General features: G+C 39.4%; 1 pseudogene; it reads right to left on the reverse strand.

Moving 5' to 3' along the window:
* Positions 1-422: 422 nt before the first annotated feature.
* On the reverse strand, positions 423-1,484 carry LOC115803510 (cytochrome b-c1 complex subunit Rieske, mitochondrial pseudogene; annotated as a pseudogene).
* Between the last annotated feature and the right edge of the window lie 9,848 nt (positions 1,485-11,332).

Below are 11,332 nucleotides of genomic sequence, written 5' to 3' on the forward strand. Positions count from 1 at the left end.
TAACTGGGATTTGTCTGATGTTTTTCTCATGACTAGGCAAGGATTATGTGTTTTGGGGAGGGAGACCACAGATACCATTTTCATCACATGGTATCTAGGATACATACTATCAACATAACTTATTACTGTTGATATTAACCTTGATCCACTGGCTGAAGTAGCATTTGTCAGGTTTCTCTGCAGTAAAATTACTCTTTTTGCTCCTTTCCATGCTATATTCTTGGGAAGAAAGTCACTATGCACAGCCCACACTTAAGGGGTGGTTAGTTACACTCCACTTTCTTGAGGGCAGAGTATCTACATAAATTTTTTGGAATACTTTGGCATGGGAGATTTGTCTATTCTCCCTTTCCTTTGTTTTTTTCTTTTTTTTTCTCTCCATACACCCGTCTGTAATTTTTAATTAGAATTAGCTATCAAAGACACTGCACCTTTGAAGCCTTTGAGCATAACAGTGTTTAACAGTGGCTTTATTAGGTGAATGCTTGAAAGTATTCAACATGAAATTCAATTTACTTCACATGTTTGCAAACACATTATTAGCAATTCTTAAATATTTCAAATCAACTAATTTGAAGTACAGAAGGCTTGTTCTCAAATAACTCTTCTGAGGTGACACGAAGACTGAAAGAAGCCCATGACTTGAGTCCAGGTCTCTAACCAACAATCACTATATCATCACTGGTGAACTCATATGAGGGAACTTCAAGGTTGAGAGGTGCAGACCCCTTCCTGATCCTGCCAGATGCATCATAGTGTGACCCACGGCAAGGGCAATAATAACCACCAAAATCTCCTGCGTTTGCAATGGGTACACAACCAAGATGAGTGCAGACACCTATCAAGACAAACCATTCAGGTTTCTTTACTCGTTCTAAATCATGCTGTGAGTCCCTCAACTGAAGTCCTTCAACTGCAGCTTTCTGGTCAGTTTCCTTCTTGGTACTGTGGCGCACAAACGGGTTGGCCTCTCCATTTGAAAGCCATGTTCTTGCCCTCTGGAATATCGGGTAACTTGATTCCGGTTTTGGACATGGCCAACACATCAGCAGAAGCACTCATGCTGGAAACGAACTGAGAAACGACATTCTTGGCAGCATACGCGACACCCACGGTAGTTGTTGCAGTTACCAAATAGGAGAAGCCTTTTGTAGCCTCACTGCTCTCTTTTGAAGACTTTGTACTATCTAACACTTGAGCATGACGATAGTCAGAGAAGTCAGGCACTTTGACGTTCGTATGGGAATAACGAAGAGAGGCAGGGACATTGAGGTCCACGGAGGCGACAAAAAGCTGGCCTGCGTGGCCTGGCCACTCAGCGACTCCCAGCACAGGAAGGACTGCTTCACGTCCAGCACTGGCGACTCCGAGGTGGCGGGCACCGTGGCCTGCACTAGTGGCCGACAGGACGGGTGCAAAAGGGCCCCGAGTGGGTGGCGACCAACAACATGGTGACAGCAGCTCCCTCCCTTTCCTTTGTTTTTAAAATTGTTTTACCTCCATCTGAAATGATGAAATAACAAAACACTCCCAGAATTTCCATGGCTAAACACACAATTTACTTCTTGTTCATGCCATAATCATCTATCATAGTTCAGCAAGTGGTTCTGTTCCACACAGTCACTCAGGCACCTGGGCTGACAGAGGTTTTACCAACAGGTAGCTAAACCTTCTGACACATACAACTTCACCAGCTGCCAAGGCAGATAGAAAAGCACTGGAGTGTTTTGCACTAGCACTTAAATGTTACAGTTTAGAAGTGACTCATCGTTTCTACCCATAGCTCATTGGCCAGAATTAGTTACATAGCTCTTCCTAAATTCAAGGGAGTAGGGAAGTATAATCCTCCCCTCTGCCTGGAAGGAAGAGAACCAGACATGGGAAGTTCCTATCACAAGTCTCCTACCCCAATTGCCCACCAAACAAAATCCTATTCTCCCTCCAATTCTCATCCAGCTGAAATGCTGTGAAGCCTTCACTGTCTCTTCCCCACTGACTTCAGGTCCCCTCTGTGCTCTCTGTGCTCCATCAGCCCTCTGTGCAGACCAACAATAAAGCAACTATATATTGGATTGTAATTGTTGGCTTGCATGTCCTGTAGAGGAAAACAGTCATGCCTTTTCACCTTGGTATCCTCAGCATTAACATGGTGCCTCTAACATAGAAAGTATTCAATCAATCAACTTTTATTATTTATTGAATTAGTTAATAGACAAATTCCTAAACCTACAACCAAATGTACACAGAACCTTCTTCCATAATACAATTATTCATGTATAATTTCTTGACAATTGAAGTAGAAATTTTTTTCCCTTACTATAGTGAAGCGTTGAATAATACCTTCAAAAATTTTTACATATATTGGCATGAGGAATCCTGTGTCTCAAACATATTGTCTTATTTCTAATTTATTCCAGAGGCCTGAGTTAACTCTTCATAAAAAAATGATTCTTTCTTTAAAATTCTAGGTTACCTTTTTGTAATTGTTTTCTCATGTTGCAGAAGCACATCCTTATGTAGTTTGTAGTTGTTTTTTATTTGTAAGTTTGTATTATTTCCTTGCATCATTTGTAATATCAAAACACTGTGTTTTTTGTGGTTTTTTTTTTTTTAACACTGTTTTAACACAGGTAGTCAAGAGAGAAGAATAACACCTTAATTGAAGGTGGAATGCATTTTTTATACAGGGAATTTACCAATTTTGTTGAATGTCTACACTATACACATGAGTGTGCTTCTTTCTGAGACGGCAGAGGAGAAATCTTAAAGGAGCATAAGTCCTCAAAGAGCTCATCATGATGAATATGAGGACAGTATGACAGCAAACCACAGAATAGACAATAAAGGCATAGATTACATGTGATTGACATATGTGTGTTATAAACTCTGAGTCCTCTGAGTTCAGGGTTGGCATGCTCTGGATGCAAAGTAGGTTGGAGAGGAGAAAAACTGGACATAAGGAGACTACTTAGAAAGCCATGTCAGTAGTCCTGTCACAAAATTCAGACCTAAACTAGATTTCACATACCAGAGTACATTGAGGATATTTGACTTGCAGTGAATTGAATTTCTTACATGAGGAAGATATTTTAAGTATAGTTTTTCTGTATTTAGGTTTATTTTATTCCCATTATTTTTCACAAAAATTAGTAGTCATGTGTGTATGTATATGTGTGTCTGTAAACTTTTCCAATTTAGAAGATAGTATTCTTATGAGGAAACTGAAAATTATCTTAAGTTCCTAGATGTTAAAACATCCATTCATTTTTTTTTTAGCAGGTTAGAGTTTACCATTCTATATTTGTATAGTATTTCTAATTTACTAAGTTACTCTTTAATTGAAAATCATTATGAATCGGCAAAGAAACTATTTTCCAAAATAAATGTGTAAGGCACTGTTAACTAGCCCTCATCATCTTTGGGTCAGGTCATTGTGAGACCTGTGTGTAAATGGTGCTATGTTTGTGAGTTCAGTTCCTTTCTGACTGAGTTGGAAATAGACCACTCCTATGCCAGCAAACCAGCCACTTCACAGAGGTATGATATTGACCTGAGATGGGGGACTGGGGTGAGAAAATGTGTGGCTGCATCTTAAACAACTTAGAGTGATGTCAAAGGAAGAACAGCACCATCTTCAATTAAATGTGTACATATAAATTGTTGTTAATAAGAAGTTAAGCATATTATCTTATTTGCTTGCTAAGGGTAGCAATAAAATGTTTCTTTGTCGAGAGGGGGGAAAATACAACCCAAACACATGACCTTATTCCCCTATTTGCAACAATTTCTTCTCTCCTCTCCCAACATTTTGTGATGTTACCAGAGCTAATGTACGGATTGAAATCATTGTTTTCTAGTTCAATGAAAGAAGTTTAATGATTATGCAGTTGCACTGGCACAAATAAAAAGATCAAACAAACCTGAAACCCAAAAGTCATACTTAATAGAGAAATGAAATCAGAATACTCTTCTGGAAAGAGGAAACTAAAGTGGGAGCATTTTCATCTCTTTGTAAACAAGACTGTTTTAACACATGTTTGAAAAGTCAGTTACCTATTTCATTATAATTTCTCAATGATGAATGCCCAATTGTGTAAACTGAGAAAGGATTTTGTAACCTGACCGATTGTGGGAAGGGAAATATTTGTTCATAATGTGAAAAGGGGCAGGAAAAAAAAAAAAAAGGGGGAAGTGAAGTGAGGTCCAGCCTAAATTCTGATTGCATAATGATAACAGAAGTAATAGTACAAAGGAAGTATTCACAAAGAAATCAAAAGCTTGCCACAATTATCAGTTGTTCACATATCAAGAATATTGATTTTTAAATAGTCTCTTAACTGTTCCATGGCATTGCCTGGTGTTAGATCAACCTCTTAGAGAAAAATCACACTTTTAAAATAAATACATAAAATGGGTTTGCACAGCTATATTGGGAGCTAAAATCAGACAAGAAGTAGACAAAGGAGTTATAGTGTGTCAAAGGGTGAGAATTGGGTCGCAGTAGAATTTCTTCCCATTCACTTCAACTTTTACAAGGTAATGTGGTAAACTGAAAAGACCGTGGAACTGACCTGAATCCAAATCCCAGCTCTTCCACTCACTAGCTATATGTCTTTGAGCAAGAGACTTTTCTTCTCTGGGACATATATTTTTTCATCTGTAAAATAGATATAATACCTACCTTTAAGACCCCTGTAAGAATTATAAGTAATGTTTATTAAGTGGTTAACACTTCATAAGCATTTGATAAACAAAAGCTAGTATTATTTACCTTTCCTTTTCCCCTGTATCTCGAACTGGTCTGGATAATCTCTAATCCTGATTATTCAAACCTCCTAAATATCTCTGAAACCCTCCCAGTTCTCTCTGTAACCCACCCCCACCTTTGTCTGCCATCTGGACTCCTCGCCAGTTTTCTAGCAGCAGTCCCTGAATCCAATCTAGAGTGTTTTGTTTTGTTAAGATTTTGATCCAATTACTCTCCAGTTTAATACTCATGAATAGTTTCCCATTGTCTTTGGGATTAAGCGCTATATCTCACAGTTTTGGGGATTAAGCTTCCAGGTCTGGTCCTGCTCACCCCTCCAACTTTCTCTTTGCCACCAGATATCCTAACATTTCTTTCATTGTCTACATAGTACACTGAGGAAACAGCAGGAATGAAGACAGAGAAGAGAGTGAGTACGTGGCAAGTATCAGGAATGGTAAAATCTCCTCTATGACTAGCAGTAAAGTACATGGCAGATTACTAGGCTAGTATTATTTTTTAGGCTTAATGCTCAATTGATGGGTCAGTAACTTGTGGCTCTGTGCTAGAGCACAGTAACTAGAGACTCTTACAGCACAGTATTGCTACCATAGTAGAAATAATTTCTCTTGTGTATGTTAAATAGTATTATTTTTTCTTGTTATGAACCAATTACCTGACTCAAAACACAAAAACAGCAAGACCATAGAGAAAATTAAGTAAAAGTTAGATGATTTCTGGAGTTTGGATGGTGTCAGGGAACACAGGAAATTATCTTGTTTGATCTATTTTGCAAAGAGTGGGAACTTAAATTACAGGGATATCGAGAGCTAAAAGAAGAGAAAGTGGTCACTAATCCTTGAGGAAAAAAATTCAGTGGTCTGGATTAGGCAAACCCAAACCATTTACCATTTTTCAATGACCCATATACCTGAGGGGCCAACAAAATGCCACCTTTGGATTGGGGTCAAGCACTGCTCCTAAGTCAGGGAGTGTCCCCACAGGGAGCCACTCTGACCTGTGGCCAGGCTGCTGGACTTGCTGGGAGCAGCTGTGTGCTGGTCCTGTTTCACAAGGCTGTTACACGCTACATTAGTTGAAGAAGAATTTACTCCACCTTAACCTTTCAACATGTGGGCTCCCCCAGAGAGCCCTGCGGTGTTCCCCGCCACAGCCCTCCCAACTGCCCCACCCCTCCAAATTCTCCTAGCAGCCATGCTGCCACAGCAGATATGAGACTAGGTCCTCTGCACCCCTGAGCCAAACTACACAAGGACGGCATCAGCTGGAGAATGCAGTGAGTGCAGCTGCCCTGACCGTGGTCTCCCAGGGTCCATAATGGCTTCAAGAAAATGGCACTGCTTCACTAACAAGTGATTATTTATACCTTTTGACAAAACTCATGCCAATGCCTCTTTTCATTAATACAGACAATTTTGATTTACCAGTGTCAGTACAAACACTGCACAAACACTCACAGATGAGTATAATTTGATGGTGTAATTTGGTTGTATTTCTATTCTTAAGTTTTTTGGTTTCCTTGGAGTTAATAATTGCCTTACTTTTCTGTTTGCTTAGTTTTCCATGTATTTATTCATGTATTAATTCATTACCCAAAGTCTCAGCGAGAGTTGTCAAACTCCCTTCAATAGGTTCAGACATTCCAGGCCATCTCTTCTGGTTTTCCCCAGGGAGTCCACAGGGACACTTCTCCCTTCATCTCTATAATTTCCCTTCTCCTCTTTCCTGTATTAGAACCCTGTTTCCTAGAACCCACATCTTCTATCTTATTTGCTCCTTTTACTTTTTATTTATTTATTTATTTTTTTGGCAGCACTGCACAGCTTGTGGGATCTTAGTTCCCCAACCAGGGATTGAACCCGGGCCCCAACAATGAATGCACCAAGTCCTAAGCACTGGATTTCCAGGGAATTCCCAAGAATACATCATTTTGTAATTTCTGGAGACATATGCCTTTTTATAGTACAATTTTTTTAAAGTGGCAAAAAGAACATGTTATTAACAGACCCAAATATCTTTAGTTTCTCTGTAATAAGAAGTCAAAAGCAGATAACCTTAACCTATGTTTGGCAATTAATGTTTCAGTATTTTCTCTTATTTGGAAATTATCTAGATATTCAATGAATATCCATCATTTACAGTTAGGGTTACAAAAAGATTTTGGAAACTATTTTTAAGCAGACATATTTTATAGAACATAATGATTGTTGCAAAATTCATTTACAAACTTTTCTCCCACTTACATCCATTTAATTCATGTGTTCTTAACAATTATTCTTGAGTTGCCATGAAAATTTCATGAGATATGAAAAGTTAACCATCATTTTAAGTTATTTTTGTTGTTGACAAACTAGGCAAGTAGCAAAAATCACAGAAGCAAAGAACCCAAACATTTAAACATGGCTTTTTTTCCCCTACCACATTGACATACATTAAGAAAATCGTTTTTATTGTAACTTTATTTCCTTAGGTTAAATTTATGATTTTATAATCTCAGGCATCTAGTAGAGATAACATAAACTTATTTGACTAGTCTTAATTTATATAAGTGCCTGTATTTTCTTTAAGCCAATTAAATAGAGCTCTTTCACAAGATTTTAGGAATACTATCCAGAGGGAAAAAAATATCACATATACATAACATACATATATAGATGTACATGGACACATAGACAGATGCAAACAGAGATCTTATAGATTTCATTTAAAAATTTTAGCCACATATCAGGTACAGTAGTACAAAACTCACTAGCTTATAAAAGAATGGTTGGGGGCTTCCCTGGTGGCACAGTGGTTGAGAGTCCGCCTGCCGATGCAGGGGACACGGGTTCGTGCCCTGGTCCGGGAAGATCCCACATGCCGCGGAGCAGCTGGGCCCGTGAGCCACGGCCACTGAGCCTGCGTGTCCGGAGCCTGTGCTCCGCAACAGTGAGAGGTCCACATACCGCAAAAAAAAAAAAAAAAAAAAAAGAATAGTTGGATCTAAATGGTGTTTCTGGCAGATTGAACAAGTTTACCTGCTCAGCTGGCTGAAGCTTTTACCAATATTTGTGGAAAAGACTTTTAAGGATTTTACTTTTCTTTAATACATGATCTTATGGAGGCTGTGGACAAAATTTGGGGCAAGGGAGCTTATGGAAATATAAAATAGCAGTTTGTTTTTAAAACTCTCTTTTTTTTTTTCCAGTCCCATGGTTGCTTTAGCCAACAATTATCTTTATTTTTTTATTTTTAATAAATTTATTTATTTATTTATTTTTGGCTGCATTGGGTCTTTGTTGCTGTGCGCGGGCTTTCTCTAGTTGCAGCTAGCGGGGGCTACTCTTCGTTGAGGTGCGCGGGCTTCTCATTGTGGTGGCTTCTCTTGTTGCAGAGCATGGCCTCTAGGCTTTCGTAGTTGTGGCACGTGGGCTCAGTAGTTGTGGCTCACGGGCTCTAGACCACAGGCTCAGTAGTTGTGGCGCACAGGCTTAGTTGCTCGTGGCATGTGAGATCTTCCTGGACCAGGGCTCGAACCTTTGTCCCTTGCATTGGCAGGTGGATTCTTAACCATTGTCCCACCAGGGAGGTTCCAACAATTATCTCTTTGGATGTTTACATTTCAAAGATATGGTAAGATCAATATTTCCAAGGGACTGAGAAAGGATTGTAGGTTTTATCTAAGAAGGAACTGGGGCATATTTGCCTACTATCAGAAATCTAGGATAATTACTGTAATGTTTCTCTTTTCTTTAACAATAAGATAGGATAGTTCAGTGATCTTTTTTTTTTTTTTTTTTTTTTGTAGTGCCGGCCCAAAATACGGGGAAGGTCTGGACCTGGTGGGGTCTACTTACAGAGTAAGGGACAATAAATCAACTCTTCCTGTGTATTTTCTGAACCTTCAAAGCTATTTCCTGGCTATCAATATTTACGTAAGTTGTACACCTGCTTGAGTGCCACCTGCACTTCTTGACGTTTGTTCTCTGATCTTCCCCTCCTAATCTTGTTAACGAAGTGTTTTGTTTTTTCTCACACTAGCCAAGGTATTCCTCTGTATCTCTCTTCTTTCTTCCTTCCTTGCTTCCTTTCTTTCTTTCTTCCTTCCTTCCTTCCTTCCTTCTCTCCTTCCTTCTTTCCTTCCTTCCTTCCTTCCTTCCTTCCTTCCTTCCCTCCTTCCTTCCTTCCCTCCTTCCTTCCTTTCTTCAATCTGATCTTCCCATAGGTACCAGTAGGACATCTGTTTAAGATGAGGGCTCTTTTAAAAATCCTTTCAGATGTAAAAGTCCAAATCTTTAATATACCTATTTCAATTGTGACTCCAAATCAGTAAATTTTTTTTTTTTTCTTTTTTGCGGTACGCGGGCCTCTCACTGTTGTGGCCTCTCCCATTGTGGAGCACAGGCTCCGGACGCGCAGGCTCAGCGGCCATGGCTCACGGGCCCAGCCGCTCCGCGGCATGTGGGATCCTCCCGGACCAGGGCACGAACCCGTGTCCCCTGCATCAGCAGGCGGACTCTCAACCACTGCGCCACTAGGGAAGCCATCTTTTATGTCTTAAAACCAATTTCAAGGCTTAACCATGGACACAAAAGGTGTCCCCTAAGAAATGTAACCCTCTTAAGATGCAGAGCCACTCCAGAGGTAGCCTAAGAAAGCAAAGACCTTCATCGTCACAGGTGTCAAAGAAACATCTATCTCCCACAAAGTGAGACACCTGAAATCACTGACCTACTTATCTGTGTTACCAGAAAGGGGATACTGGGATGAGAATTTTTCCCTCACAAACAAGGCAATGAAGGTAGAGGCGATAAAGGCCCCTTATGGACTGAGACCCTTTATTAAGACAAACTCCCCTGAGAGCCAGCATGGTTCGACAAAGAGAATGTTGCCTGTCACTTCATGTCTTAGCTGGCTGACTAACTGCTGATGCAAGGCTGACAGACAGTCTGCACCCCCAAAGTGACAGAAACCAAAGGGCATATTCTCACCGGTTACAAAGCCAAGTTCTCAGTACATAAAATGAGACAAAAGGAGATTCTCATCTTACGGTTTTTCATCCTTATGACAAATGACACAAAAGACAGAGACAAAGGAAAACATGACTCTTTCTGGGGGGCTAAGAATCAATACCCATAGGTGTTGATTACCAACAGCAGAATCACAAAAGTCACGGTTCAAGATCTATCTCCACAAATGTTTTTCTCATGCCACTGTGCATTTGGAAAGGAAGGGACAAGGAGAAATGTATATCCTCCTCTCTTGACTGTCCACTACAGACAGAGATCTGGGAGACTGACATGGTAAGAATTCTTAACTTCTGCTGGTCTGTTGTCAGTTATCCCATATCTAAACTACAGTCTCTAGGGAGAGTAGAGTATTCCAGCCTTTTACTGTCCCATCACCAGAAACTGTACAGGAGGAAAAATTTGTTTCCTTTTACCCTTTTAGGTTTTTGTCTGGGGCTGTGGAACAAAAGACAGATTAACAAGAGAACAAGTTTATTAATATATATATATCATATATACTTATAAGAAATGCAGGGATGAGTAACTCAAAGAGGTGGCTAGAACTTGGACTTACATATCATCTTAACCAAAGAACAATATATTTTTAGAGGAGCAACAAGCACTAGGCTTCCAAGGGTGGCAAATTGTGGGACGATCAATATATAAGAAACCAATGGAAGATAATAGCTAGTCAGTAAATGTTGTTTTGTAAAGTCCTCTGGTGCTGTCTTGGGGCTAAGTGTCTAGGGTTGTAGGTGATTAATTTCTGCACAAATTTATGTTCTGCTTTCAAGAAAATAGGGGGAGGGCAGAGAACTTTTCTTCGATCTGCTTCTTTTCAATTGCCTTCAGCTCAAAATCATTCTCATGCCAAAGGGCAAGATTTTTTGGTGGTATATTCTGGTATTCTTCTGTAGGTTTTGCTATAAAGTTCCCTTGCTTTATAATGACCCTTTATGTTCTAACATGGAAATGTGAAGTAAGGCATTGTCAGAAAGGAGTTAGGAATGTTGTTCACATGAGACTTATTTATAATAGTAAACATTGGTTTATAAATTAAGAGTTTACAATAGTAACCAAAAAAGTTAGTATAGGAATCTGGCTGAGCAACATGGTGTTGTGCTATGTAACTATCAAAACAACAGAGTGTCGTGTTTTTTTGTGGAAATTATATAAAGTAATTTTAAGTGAAAAAGATGAAGACAACATAGTGAAGGCACATAAAACAATTTAATGAAAATGAATATTAACCAAAGATTGGAGCTCATTTGCAGTTATGTAAAATGTTCAGTTTTTTTCCTTTATAGTTGCTGAAATTCATGATAAAATAGGAGGAAGTTCCTCTTTTGGCAATAGTGCTAATCCCAATTCTTCTTGAGCAATGTCATTTCATTATTTTCTTGCAGGTCATCCTTAGGACCTCAGAATATCCCTCTTCAAACCTAAGGAAGAAAACTTTTAAAGACAGTGGACCAATAAACGGTTCCTGTTTTCCACCTGTCTCAAAGGGTGGAGCTGCCAGACCACTCGGAGAAGAAGGAAGTGAAAAGATGCTAAATACCAGGGCCAGCTCACC

This window comes from Delphinapterus leucas, chromosome 11 (genome assembly GCF_059928025.1).
Source record: "Delphinapterus leucas isolate spDelLeu-1000000601 "Yukka" chromosome 11, BTC_Dleu_Yukka2, whole genome shotgun sequence".
In the NCBI taxonomy this organism is placed as follows: domain Eukaryota; kingdom Metazoa; phylum Chordata; class Mammalia; order Artiodactyla; family Monodontidae; genus Delphinapterus; species Delphinapterus leucas.